Source organism: Benincasa hispida, chromosome 12 (genome assembly GCF_027475165.1).
Source record: "Benincasa hispida cultivar pf3 chromosome 12, pf3_genome.v1.1, whole genome shotgun sequence".
Classification (NCBI taxonomy): Eukaryota; Viridiplantae; Streptophyta; class Magnoliopsida; order Cucurbitales; family Cucurbitaceae; genus Benincasa; species Benincasa hispida.
Window position 1 is genome coordinate 84,730,563 of NC_143489.1, and position 15,154 is coordinate 84,745,716.

Here is a 15,154-nt window from a genome sequence, read left to right on the forward strand (position 1 = left end):
CTAGAGTATCATCCTAGAAAAAAATCAAATTTGAACAAGGTCGAGTCAACTACCATTATCTTCCCTTTTTGGGAAAGAATATGATAGTAGTCCTCAAGGGAAGCATATAATAAAGAAACCAGTAATATTCAAAAGCATAGAAGCACCTTCTTTATTTTATTGCCAGATAGATTGAGTCAGATAACCTTATAACACCAGGGGATGAAGCCCGACTTATTTTATATATGTGGTAAACCATTCCCTAGCTGGCCTACGAATGACTACTGGATGGCTTACCAATACATCTTCAAAAAAATCACTTTTTTCGGAGTGATCCCAAGTTTTCAGACACATCGCACTTCCACTTGGGTCGAGGCCGCCACTCAGCCTTAAGACGGATCACTTATGACTCTTTGATTGAAGTGACCACTCGTATTGAAGATGTTATCTAAAAAAGGAGGAGAAGACGGAAGGCAGTATTCCGAATCTATGTCGGAATTGGCCAAAGCAAAGATAATCATTGATGTTGGGAGTTTGGATAACATAGCGTCCACGAGGATGGTGGATTAGTTAGGGCAGAAGCCCTTTTAAGCTTTTAAGTAAGGGGGCTCTGACTCGGGAAGACCCCTATCGAATCAGACCAAAAAGGGCATGAGCTGTGGGCTTTTTTTATAGATGTTGGAGAGGTGAGTAAGGGGTGAGAAGGTGCCCCTGAAGTTGGGGAATTTCAAGTCGGACGTCTAGTGTGACGTCGAACGCTGCTTTTGGTGGATTGCTTACTACTAGTGGGATCGATGTCAACCTGTGGAGACAGCATTTGTTACTATTGGACAAATTTGTCCTTTTGTTTTCTTCTTGTTTTTTGCCATAACGTCCACTCCGGGACGATGGGGAGGCTGCAAGCTCTACTCAGAACATAGAGTGTAAATCAAGCCCATGTTTGAATTGAAGTTGAGATACTGATGCAAGTTCTTCCCCTTTGAATCAGATATATTAGTATCGGAAAGAGGTTGACAATGTTGGGATTGGTGTTCTAATTCTCCCGGAGTCTTATAGTTTGTAAACTTTGTACACATTGTTATGAATAAAATAAGAGTTGTTTTATTTTGCATTTACTCGTATCCAATAAACAAATATTTATGGTTATTGTATGTAAACTTAAGCATGTATATGAGATATATAAGTGGATCATGCCTTAAGTAATAACCTAAAAAAAGTCTATAGTATAACGATAAATGAGGGATACCTTATCCTGATGACACTAGGGATACGACCGGCTTTGTAAGTGTTGTGAACAACTACAGATGGTCTGATTCTAACCATTCATGTGGAGACATGCGAGCAAGGGTGTCCTATACAAAGAGTTTGTATAAGATCAGACCACGAGATGATTCGTCTCTTTATATAACGTCGTTGATACTTGAGACTTACATCTCACTTAAATGACCATAGGTGACATGACCTTAATCCTTAGTGTTTTGGGAACTACTGCCTTTGAGGGCAGTCATTTGATTAGCATGAGTGACAGTGACCATATTGGAAACTAAACAAGCCTACCTTTTTGGGGATTTGTCTGATTGGGGAGTTGGGAACTCAGTTACACAAGATGAAATTCATTCCTTCCCCAAAGCAGGGGTAAATAGATAGATTGCTCCCTTAAGGACTGATTCCGGGTCTTGAACATAGTGGCCACATCCTCTCTTTGGAAGAGAGGACTCAGTCATAATAGGATTATGGTTTATGTTCACTAGAGAAATCAGTGGTACTTAAGGTGTTAGATGTAACTACAGGGGCAAAACGGTAAATTGGCCCTACTGTACTTACGAGCGATCTGTGAAGGGTTATCGCACTGTTGATTTATTGATATGGACACAAAAATATATTTGTAGTGGGGAGAGTGCAGCTATCGGTCTTTAGTGGAGTGTCTGGCAGTTAACGGATGGTGGATCTCGTGGCTAAAGAGTTTAGTCAGTTATTCACGTACCGTTTGAGCTTCAAGCTACAAGTCCATAAGGTCCCCTTAGTAGCTTAATGGATTCGAGTTGAGAATCAGTTCTTGGGATTGATTTGAAATGTTCAAATTAACCAGAGAAAATTCAATTATATATGATATAATTGGTGTGATGTATGAGATACATCAAGTGGAGGATTAATGTAAATATGATTTACATAAAGTACCATAAAATGGAAAAATAACTATGGTTTGTATGTTTCATGAGATGAAATATTAAAACTATAGGTTATAAATATAATATGGTAAGTTGGTTATCATATTTACTTATAAAATATTAACTATATGATAATTAAATTATTTTTCTCTAATAACCAATTGAGTGGAGATTATAGGTAGTTTTATGGTAACCGTGAGATAAAAGGAAAAATGTTTTCCTAAAATTAGTAGTTACTTGATTCAAAAAGTTTCTCACGGACAAGGTTATCAAGTGAAAATGTTTCCTAAGCGATAGTGTGCAGATACTAAACGATTGTGGAGTTTGACTATACGATAGTTCATTCAGTTGATCGTAGCTAAACGATCACGTGGCTTTGTCTATACGATAGACTGCTATTTACTACACAATCGAGCATATCGTCTATACGATAAACAACTTTCTATCTCCCACTTGCTCGATCGTCTACACGGTTGTTGTTCTCCAGTCTCTTCCTCTAACCAAGATTATACAGAACCCACAACTCCTGGATTCTCACACTGAGAATACCAAAGTAACCATTATGGTGGTGTTCTCACTCAACTCGATTGGATTTAAAGAGCTATTGGTCGTTCGTTGTGTTCGTGCTGTGCACCGGTCGTTGCGTTCGAGGGCTGTGTTGCTGTGCTTGGACGCTTGGAGATTGATTGAGGGAGTTTGAAGAATGTTTCTTCAAAGGTATGCATACTTTATCTCTTGATACTATTATAAGCATGTTGTAATTTCATTTTGTGCATGATCTATTAGTTTCTGTTCTTGTACTGTAATTGTTTATGTTCAACTCGAATGGAATTTGGAACGATCCCTCCGCTGCTCATGGAAATCTTCATGCCTGATTTCCTATAATTGGTATCAGAGTCAGGGTGTTCTGATATTCCAAACTTCACTTATGCTTTGAACTTTCTTTTACAGTTGTGGTGGGTTATTTTGAATTGTGTTTAAGTTTAAATGCGTTTGTGGATGTGTTGATGAATGTTTACGTGTTAATTGCCTCTATTTAAAGCTTTCTTTGAATTTACAAAGTGTTCATTTATAAGGGCCCTGCGTTTTTGGGCATAACAAGCAACCGAGTCTGTAATTCAAAGTATTTGAGTTTTTTGAGTCGTTCGTGATGAAGTTTCGAAGCATAGAGATACAGTTCTCACCAAGGAAGAAGACCATAGGTTGGTCGCATCGCGTAGCCTAAGGTAAACGATCGTATAGAAATGTTCTGCCCGATCATGTAGTATTTATTAAACGATGCTAAACGATGGGGTAAAAAGTTTGCTCTATTGCGTAGCATTGGTTGCTCGATCGTGTGGACGCTGGAGGTAGACGATCGTAAAGAGCATTTGATGCTCATCGTTTAATAAAAGGCGCGCGCACTAAACGATCATGTAGTTAGCATGCTTCATCGCATAGTCACTTGCGATACCCCGCGCTTGCTTAGTGATCGTTTAGACGATTATGCTTCACCACATCGTTGTCGTTTAGATGATCGCTTAAGGCTTGCGTTGCACGTTGCGCGCTGCACGATCGCGTACCTCATGCTTCATCACATAGTCAAAGGTACATGATCATTGCTAAATGATCATTTAAGCTCTGGAAGCGTTGGTAAACAATTGAGTAAAACGTTTACTCTATCGTGTAGGCGATCACAAGGAATTAGTACATGATCAAAGGAGACACGTTTATTCGTCAGGACGGTTCAAGTCCTGGTTCTCCTGTTTGAACCGGAGACTCTTTGCTATTTGTAATAGTCAGCTTTGGTTTTGAGGATTTAAGGCTAATTATCCCGATTCATAAACTTTTATTTAATGTACATGAGATGTATGTTGTTTATATGCCATAGTGTATGACGTATAGTTTTAAAACTCATCTTAGGTATGCATTTGATTCATGCATCATATATTATAAGCATTATAATATAGTTTATGGCATGATGAAATTACAAGAGAGCATGCGTATGCATCATGAAATATAAGTATTATATTTATGCATGCAGTAAGCATATTCATGCATCGTCTTTATATTATAAGCATTATAGTATAAGGATGTATGGAAGCATGTGCGATTGGTTTGTTGTTGGCTTATATAAGTGTTATATAAAAGTAGCAATGAATGAACAATGCATGGAGCATGACACTTAGGCTTGTTTATAAAAGTTATAAATGCTTTATATGTGTTTGCTTCGCGTTGTGTATAATTTTGGTTGTTTATGTTATAAGCGTTATAATGAAAATTAGAACTAAAATCAATAAGAAAGAGTTGCATGTGAACTTAGAAGAACTCATGTTTTAAAAGGGTTTTAAAATTGGATTAAGAAAGACTTAAGTTCAGGGTTCTAATGGGATTGGATACTAAGTAATCTTTTAGATCGGTTTAATAGGATTAAATTGATTGGCATAAAATATTAAATTTGTATTAAATCTATCTATAAAGGACCTTTTGTCTAAGGCGGGTTCTATCTAGGCTGGGGGTACTTAAGCTGAAGGAAGTTGAACACCCCTACCTAGGAACCTACCTGGAAAGGTGAATTAGATAGATTTTATGCAAGCATGCGACAGTTGATCAAAGACTTCGTTAAAGAGTTTAATGAATGATGATCAAAAGTTGTTCAACTTTCCAAGGCAAGAGTTACTCTTCAGCAAACCTAAAAGTCACTTAGTTAAAATTCTTAGCCATGTTTTTTCTAAGTAAACTAAACCCTAAGTTATAAAATACTCAGTGGGAGGAAGAGATATATATGATATGTCAATGATTCCACTCACATTTGTCCCTGAATGTTCACACCGTAGATTTATGCTTAGCCTCGTGGTGGCCTAGAAGTATCCCCCTTCGGATGGTGTTTGCATGAGTCAATATCAAGGTGAACGGAGAGAATATTTATAGTAAGTGGGTGAAAGGTGTATGCTAACACGTCCTGCGGTCTCTTTCATTGGTTTGCACCGTGAGATCATTCTTGCACTCCCCCGTGGCACCCTAGGAGCATCCCCCTTCGAATGGGTTTTGTGCAGTTTGGTCAATATCAAAGTGAACTCTAGAAATGGATAGGGTCACTTTAGTTTTTGCCCCAATCGGATTTCCCCCCTTCAGATTGGCTGCTTGGAGTGGAACTTTAGGGCCTAAAATGATGGGTCACACTTACGAGAAATTGTTAAGCAAGTTGATGATTTATTGATCAAATCAATGATGGCTAGTCGTTATAGGAACAAGAGTTAGAACGGTATTAATGGTTGGTTGAGAATACCTCAATTCAGAGGAGGGATAAATTTACCACCCTTCAGCGCCTTTTGTCCTAAACCTTTGAAGCATCATTGCGAAATTAGATGTCACACGGGGTTCATTTTAGTTTTGCTAAACTGTATTGGATGTTGTTATGCTTTTCAACGAGTATTTGCTTAAAACCTGATGTAGGTCAATGTGTTTCTTTTTCAGTAACATGAATGGTTTTCCGTTAAATGCCTCTAGTTTGACCGATTTCATACAACGGAAATAGTCTGTTAAAACATATTTTGTGGTAAACGACCTCGAGTTTGTCATGGTTGAGGAATGTCCTCAAGTCTCGACCCTTGATGCACCACAAAGTGTTTATAATGCATATGAGGTGTGGATGAAGGCTAATTCATTGGGCCGATTTCACATGTTGGCTAGCATACCTAATGCTTTGGCTAAAAGGGTTGAGAACATGGTCATTGCACGTGAGATCATGGACTCATTGTAAGAATTTTTTGAATGTTAGTTATTAATTTTTTAGCACAAAGGGATGGATGACAAAGAAACCAATAGTGTCAGTTCCTAAGTTAACCTCTAATTAGAGAAAGCAAATGTTGCTGACTCTGTTGAAGTTCATAGACGATAAGTGTTATTTGAAATGGAACTTGGAGTTTATTTAGGTTCTGATACTAATCCCACTACTCTCCAAAAGAGGAGGAAGTCTAAAGACAGTAAATATGATTTATTGGTCTTGGAGACGTGTTTGGTAGAGAATGATGATTCTGCTTGGATCCTTGATTTGGGTGCTACTAACCATGTCAGTTCTTCATACCAAGGATTTAGTTCCTGGAAAATGTTGCCACAAAGAGAGTTGACTCTTCGAACCGTACTAGTGAGGTTGTTTCAGTTGTTACTGTAGGCAGGTTGAAGTTGTTTTTGGACAAGAAACGTTATTTGTTACTAGATAATGTTTTGTAGTTCCTCATATCGAGAGGAACTTAATCTCGGTTTCTTATCTCATTGAACAAGGTTATACCGTTTCCTTTTATGAGAGTAAAGTATTTATTTTCAAGAATAGAATGGTGGAGATTGGTTTTGGTTCAATGGAAAATAACTTGTATGAACTAAGGTCGTTAGTCATAAAAGTCTTGCTTAATACTGAAATGTTCAGTACGACGACAACAACTAAAGGACCAAAGGTTCCTTCTAAGAAAAACGCCCATCTTTGCCATTTAAGATTATGTCACATCAAACTCAATAGGATTGAGTAGTTAATGAAATGTGGACTTCTAAAGAGTTTAGAAGAAAACTCCTTGTCGGTGTGTGAATCATGCCTTAAAGGCAAGATAACCAAACGACCTTTTACTGGAAAAGGTTATAGAGCCAAGAAAACTTTGGAGCTTATACATTCAGACCTTTATGGTTCGATGAGTGTTAGGGCTTGAGGTGGGCATGGATATTTCATCTATTTCATAAATGATTATTAAAGGTACAGGTATCTCTACCTAATGCAATGTAAGTCTGAAGCCCTTAACAAGTTTAAGGAGTATAATGCTGAAGTTTAAAACTTGTTAGGTAAGAATATAAGAATACTACGATCTGATCGTGGTGGAGAGAGTATATGGACCTCCAATTTCATAACTATATGATAAAACATGAAATTATGTCCCAACTTCTGGCCCCAGGTACACCTCAGCAGAATGGTGTACCAGAAAGGAGAAACAGAACCTTGTTAGACATGGTTTGGTCTATGATGATTTACGCTCATCTTCCAGACTTGTTTTGGGGTTTTGCAGTGGATACTGCATGTTGCATCCTGAACAACGTTCTCTCAAATAATGTTTCTAAAACACCTTTTGAGCTGTGGAGAGGTGGTAAAGGTAGTGTACGCCACTTCAGCATTTGAGTATGTCCGACCCACGTGCTAGTGACTAACTCGAAGAAGTTGGAACCGCGTTCGAAAGTTTGCCTCTTTGTAGGCTACCCCAGGGAAACGAAGGGTGGATACTTCTATGATCCGAGTGAGAACAAAGTGTTTGTGTTAACAAATGTTATCTTCTTGGAAGAAGACCACATCAGGAAACATAAACCACAAAGTAAGTTTGTTTTACATGAGATTTCTAGTGAGACTACTGAGGGTTCAACAAGGGTTGTTGATGTCAGTACATATAGTCAATCATCTCAAGAGTTGAGACTGCCTCAACGTAGTGGGAGGGTTATGAACCCACTGGAACGCTACATGGGTTTGACTGAAGCCCCAGAACATCATTTCTGATGATGGGGTCAAGGATCCATTGTCTTATAAGCAAGCAATAGAGGATATTGACAAAGATGAGTGGATTAAAGCCATGAACCAGGAAATGAAGTCTATGTACTTCAATAATGTCTAAAAACTTGTGGATCAACTTGATGGGGTAAAACCTATAAGGTGTAAGTGGATCTACAAGCGAAAACGAGGTGTAGATGGAAAGATGCAAACCTTTAAGTCTAGACTAGTGGCAAAGGATTATACTAAGGTCGAGAGATTGGACTATGAGGAAACTTTCTCACCTGTTGTCATGTTGAAGTCTATCAGGATACTCCCGTTTATAGCCATATTTTATGATCATGAGATATGGCAAATGGACGTCAAGATTGCTTTTCTTAATGATAATTGAGGAGACTATCTACATGGCTCAACCAGGTGTCTAGATCGTGGAACATTAGATTTGATAGTGCGATCAAATCGTTTGGCTTTGATCAGAACGTTGATGAGCCTCGTGTTTACAAGAAGATCATTAACAGCTCAGTAGCTTTCCTGGTACTATATGTGGATGATATTTTATTAATTGGGAATGATGTAGGCTTTTTAACTGACATTAAGAAGTGGCTAGCCACCCAATTCCAAATGAAAGATTTGGGAAAGGCGCAGTATGTTCTAGGGATCCAGATCATTCGAGATCGTAAGAACAAGAGGTTGGCCTTGTCTTAAGTATCGTACATTGATCAAATGTTGATCAGGTACAGGATGCAAGATTCCAAAAGGGTTTTATTACCCTTCAGGCATGGAATTGTTTTGTCTAAGAATCAATGTCCTAAGACACCTCAAGAGGTTGAGGAGATGAGACGGATTCCCTATGCTTCAGCTGTTGGAAGCTTAATGTATGCAATGTTGTGTACTAGACCTGACATTTGCTATGCAATAGGGATTGTCAGTCGTTATCAGTCCAATCCAAGATTAGATCATTGGACAGCGGTTAAGACAATCCTCAAGTATCTTTGGAGAACGAGGGACTACATGCTCGTGTATGGAGATAAGGATTTGATCCTTACAGGATATACAAACTCTGACTTTCATATTGATAGAGATTCTCGGAAATCCACATCAGGGTTAATGTTCACTCTGAATGGAGGGGTTGTAGTTTGGCGAAGCATCAAGCAAGGATGCATCGCGAACTCCATTATAGAAGTCGAATACGTAGACGCTTGTGAACAACTAAGAAGGCAGTTTGGCTAAGGAAATTCTTTACAGATTTGGAAGTTGTTCCAAATATGACTTTGTCGATCACTATCTATTGTGATAACAACGGGGCTGTGACAAATTCGAAGGAACTTTGGAGTCATCGTGGAGGCAAGCATATAGAACGGAAATATCATTTGATCAGGAAGATTGTGCATCGCGGTGATGTGATAGTCACGAAGATTGAGTCGGAGCATAACGTTGCTGATCTGTTTACAAAGGCTCTCACGGCTAAAGTGTTCAAGATCTAGAAAGTCTGGGTCTACAGGACATGCGACACCTTGTCTAAGGCAAGTGGAAGATGATACTGGGGTATAGAGTATGCCCTAGTTTATTGTATATTGTACTTGTTTTTTCATGTATTGTACATTAGTCTCCCGAGGCATTAAGACAAGTGGGAGATTGTTGGGATTGGTGTCTCAATTCTCCTGGAGTCTCGTAGTTTGTAAGCTTTGTACATATTGTTATGAATAAAATAAGAGTTATTTTATTTTGCTTTTGCTCATATCCAATAAACAAAGGTTTATGGTTATTGTATGTAAACTTAAGCATGTATATATACAAGTAGATCATGTCTTAAGTAATAATCTAAAAAGATATATAATATAAAAATAAAGGAGGGATACCTTATCCTGGTGATACTACAGATACTACCCACTTTGTAGAGGTCTGCAAGTGTTGTGAACCACTACATGTCACACCCCCTCCCAAGCCTTAAACCCCAAGACCGGGAAGGGAGCGTAAGGGTAACTAATAGCATCCTAGACAATACTCATGTTCAATATTTCCCCCTATATTTATTACAAATTTTAATAAGTTTACAGTATTCCCCCTATCCCTCTATACACATAAGTGGATTTTCTCTCTATTCTTTGTTACATGGTCTGAGCTATGCCCTGAGAGTTTACCCAATCCTGAGATGGTGGTGGTGGGTGATGGACTCTTCCTCGAACGCTCCACTTTGCTACCTGGGGGGAGGGGGATATAAGAAAACATTTTGAAGAGTGTGAGCTACTAAACTCAATGAGTAGTTCTTTTAAGACAGAAATCACTTTGCAAATCATCATTTTTGGGAAATCAATCTCATGACAATACTTACAGTATAACTTATGCATGGTCATAGATATAGTCATGCAATCAGTAATCTTTATTCCCATGCTACACGTGGCAGACATGTAACATCATCATCAATCATCACAATCACCTATGGAAACCTCCTATGACCCATTTCCCGTCAGTGTGCACATCGACTATTTCTTCATCTCGCTAGTCATGCTTAGGTACTTGACTATATTTCCCGCCGATCGTTACCGACTATTATTTCCCGCTGATCGAAGCCGATTATTATTTCCCGCCGACTGAGGCCGACTATATTTTTCCGCCAAGCACCTTTTGTTAAGCATGCTAACTATATCCCGGGTATAATTCCAGTTTCCATAGTCATTACACAAATAATATCGTAGATCATCATATCATCAAAAGCACGTATTTTGCATTTACATATGCATATATTCATATATCAAAGCATAAAGCTAAGTAAATATTCATATCAAAGCTATAAACACTCACAATATGATTTAATTATCAAAGCTATATAACACTCACAATATGCTTTAATTATCAAAGCTATATAACACTCACAATATGCTTTAATTATCAAAGCTATATAACACTCACAATATGCTTTAATTATCATAGCTATATAACACTCACAATATGCTTTAATTATCAAAGCTATATAACACTCACAGTCTGTAAGTTCTCTTATCGTAATTTGCTTGTAAATGTCTCCCTGTCATTTTCATTGTTTCAAGGAAAAATTCCCAATTAATATCATTTCATAAATATATTTGAAAACACTTTTTAAAGAAACTACCGGCTTACCCTACTCCAACACAAATCGAATGTGAAGCTGTGCAGCAGTACGCCTGGCCTTAACACTACCTTCGAACTCCAATACCAACGGCAGCTTAACCACTAAACACTAACTCTCTACTTAGGACTTTTAATACTGAGATTGTTGGAATGAGTTTAATCTTCACGCCAAGGCCTCCTATTTATAGTCGTCCCTAGCTTCTTTCCATGCGACGACTTACCATACAAATGGCTCATCCTTAGGCTGCCCACGCTAACTCTGGCTAGCCGAGCTTTGAGTTGTCTAATTTTGGGTTTGCCAACCAAAATTATCTTAATTTTCATGTAATCTCAACCGTACACCACCCACTTAAGTTGATAAAAATCTCCTTGCATGTAATCTTCATTGCCACTTCATCTGCTTAATTTTCGAATTATTTATCCAAATTACTGATGATCGCATCCAGCTCTTCTCTAAACGCGTCTATATGTCCCAATCTCGCTGATTTCGCTCTCGTTGATCTCGCTCTCTCCCACTTTCTCGCTGGTCTCGCTCTCTCCCACTTTATCGCTTAAAATATCGCTCTCCCCACTTTCGCTCTCTCCCACTTTTTCGCTCAAAATGCTCGCTCTCTCCTACTCTCTCGTTCAAACTGTTCTCTCCAATCTCGCTCTCTCCCATTCTCTCGCTCAAACTGCTCTCTCCAATCTCGCTCTCTCCCATTTTCTCGTTCAAACTGCTCTCTCCAATCTCGCTTGGCATCATGCATAGGACAGTTGTTTGGTCCAACGTTTCCATCACCGCATGCCATTAGCAACACGTAGACAATACTTAAACCATTGCGTTATTCCATACTTAATTCATTTATCTTGGTTTTCCCGAGTCTAAATTCCTCATAATTTTATTACATTTATTGTTTTTATATCATATTTCCTCATGCCCTCCAAATTAGGGGTTAGAGTATTACACTACAGATGGTCCGATCATAACCATTCATGAGGAGACATGCAAGCGGGGGTGTTCTATACAAAGAGTTTGTATAAGATCGGACCATGAGATGATTCGTCTCTTTATATAACGTCGTTGATACTTGAGACTTACATCTCACTTAAACAACCATAGGTGACATGACCTTAATCCTGAGTGTTTTGGGAACTCTTGCCTTTGAGAGCGGTCCTTTGATTAGTATGGGTGATAGTGGCCATATTGGAAACTCAACAAGCCTACCTTTTTGAGGATTTGTCTGATTGGGGAGTTGGGAACTCAGTTACACAAGATGGAATTCACTCATTCCCTGAAGCAGGGGTAAGTAGATAGATTACTCCCTTAAAGGCTGATTCCGGGTCTTGAACATAGTGGCCACATCCTCTCTTTGGAAGAGAGGACTCAGTCATAATAGGATTACGACTTATGTTCACTAGAGAAATCAGTGGTACTTAAGGAGTTAGATGTAACTATAGGGGCAAAACGGTAAATTGACCCAACTTTACTTATGAGCGATCTATGAAGGGTTATTGCACTGTTGATTTATTGATATGGACACAAAAATATATCTGTACTGGGGAGAGTGCAGCTGTCGGTCTTTAGTGGAGTGTTCGACAGTTAACGGATGGTGGATCCCGTGGCTAAAGAGTTTAGTCAGTTATTCACGTACCATTTGAGCTTCAAGCTACAAGTCCATAAGGTCTCCTTGGTAACTCAATGGATTCAAGTTGAGAATCAGTTATTGGGATTGATTTGAAATGTTCAAATTAACATGAGGAAATTCAATTATATATGATATAATTGGTGTGATGTATGAGATACATCAAGTGGAGGATTAATTTAAATATGATTTACATAAAGTACCATGAAATGGAAAAATAACTATGGTTTGTATGTTTCATGAGATGAAATATTAAAACTTTAGGTTATAAATATAATATGGTAAGTTGGTTATCGTATTTACTTATAAAATATTAATTATATGATAATTAAATTCTTTTTCTCTAATAACCGATTGAGTGGAGATTATTGGTAGTTTTATGGTAACCGTGAGATAAAAGGAAAAATGTTTTCCTAAAATTAGTAGTTACTTGATTCAAAAAGTTTCTCACGGACAAGGTTATCAAGTGAAAATGTTTCACTAAGCGATAGTGTGCAGAGACTAAACGATTGTGGAGTTTGACTATACGATAGTTCATTCAGTTGATGTAACTAAACGATCGCGTGGCTTTGTCTATACGATAGACTGCTATTTACTACACAATCGAGCATATCGTCTATACGATAAACAACTTTCTATCTCCCACTTGCTCGGTCGTCTACACGATTGTTGTTCTCCAGTCTATTCCTCTAACCAAGATCATACAGAGCCCACAACTCCTGGATTCTCACACTGAGAATACCAAGGTAACCATTGTGGTGGTGTCCTCACTAAAATCGATTGGTTTTAAAGAGCTATTGGTCGTTCGTTGTGTTCGTGTTGTGCACTAGTCGTTGCATTCGAGGGCTGTGTTACTGTGCTTGGATGCTTGGAGATTGATCGAGGGAGTTTGAAAAATGTTTCTTCAAAGGTATGCATACTCTATCCCTTGATACTCTTATAAACATGTTGTAATTTCATTTTGTGCATGATCTGTTAGTTTTCATTGTTGTACTGTAATTGTTTATGTTCAACTCAAATGGAATTTGGAAAGATCCTTCTGCTGCTCATGGAAATCCTCATGCCTGATTTTCTTTAGACAATAATTTCTTTCAAAATTGACTATTTGTTCCTCTGTTAGAGGTGTTCCAGAAATGTTTGTGATCGAGTAAATAGCTCGACGTATTAGGTTAAAGATGGGGCTACCGTGGCCACCTATTTGAGCTTGGACTCTCTTTCTCAATTGCTACTACTAGTTGAGGGGTCTTCTTTACTTTCTTCAAATACTTCCTCGCGGTTGTCGTATTTGCTTTCTCTCTGAACAAAGGATTGTGACTTCTTTCTTCTCTATCTATCTACAACTAGAAAAACTTCCTTTCTGTCGATCCTCACTAAACTTTCAGGAAAGTCAGGACAAGGACTATAAATGATTGTAACAGAGATAGCTTCGTCTTTTCAAGACCATGGTTGGGAATTGTTTGATCGTCTTTCTCCAAGGAAGAAGCGAAACATGATCAACTTGAATTCGGGACAATTATTTGAAATCATAGTGAAAGGTTGGATTTGTTATCTCATGTTTACATTTCATGAAAAAATACCAATTGAAGTGGAGGGCTTTTTCAAACAACAAGGAGTTGGGTCAACTATTCAATCAAATGAGATTGAACATGTTCCCATATCTTCTCGAGAAACAAGTGGGCTATTTCTTTGCAAAATTGTGCTCAATTTCATATGTGATAAGTTCGCCAAGAGCTCTTCTTTAATTAGGGGAAGAATCCACACGAATCATATTATATATATACATATTTAGGATGAGTTTTAAATTTAAAGATTTATGGACAAATAGACATATGAAAGGTCCAAATTGCCCCTTAGTAAGGAGAAGCCCTAAAACCATTTACCGATTTGGAACATCGCACACAATTAGCTAGTAGCGACATTGAACATGAAGGAACTCTAACAGGGAGAACCTTGAGCGGAAGCGGATCGACTAAATTCCATTTTTGTTGAATACCAAGTTTACAGTAAATAAATAACAAGATATGCATTTACAACTAAATTATAGCATGCTTTAAAAGAAAGGGTTTCAAGAAACCTCACCTTTGAAGACCTTTCTTCGTGTTTTTCCCTCGAACAAATTCATGAACAACCTGAAGACCTTCTTCAAGATAATCTCGAACAAAACCTGGACACTACCACAAAAATACCTTGGTATTCTCAGGGTGAGAACCCAAGAGTGGTGGGCTCTGACTATTTTGGTTAAGAGGGAAAATTTGAGGTAAAGGAGGAAGATTGAGTACTCTCACATAAAACCAAGACAAAATACAATTAACACTTTTGTATTTCTCAATCGTTCAACCAACGACAACCAAGAAGAATAAAACAATTTTCTTTTTATTCTCCTTACCATAAAATAGTGGGTGGAAAGAAAATAATAATAATAATATAAATATAAATATGATAACTAACTTATCATATCATATATATATATATATTTATTTATTTATATATATGTATATATTAAATTATATGTTATATCAAATATAATACATAACCTATAGTTTTAATATTGTATCACATGCAATATAAACTATAGTTTCTTTTCTCTATTATATGTCATTTAATATAAATTATATTTATATTAAATTTAACAACTATGAATCCCATTCATAGAAAATATATTTGAATCTCATTCAAATATTTATTTCCTCCCATTAAGCTATAATATATCAAATACATTATGACAATTATATCACATATAATTGAAATAATTTAATTATGTTATACATAATTAA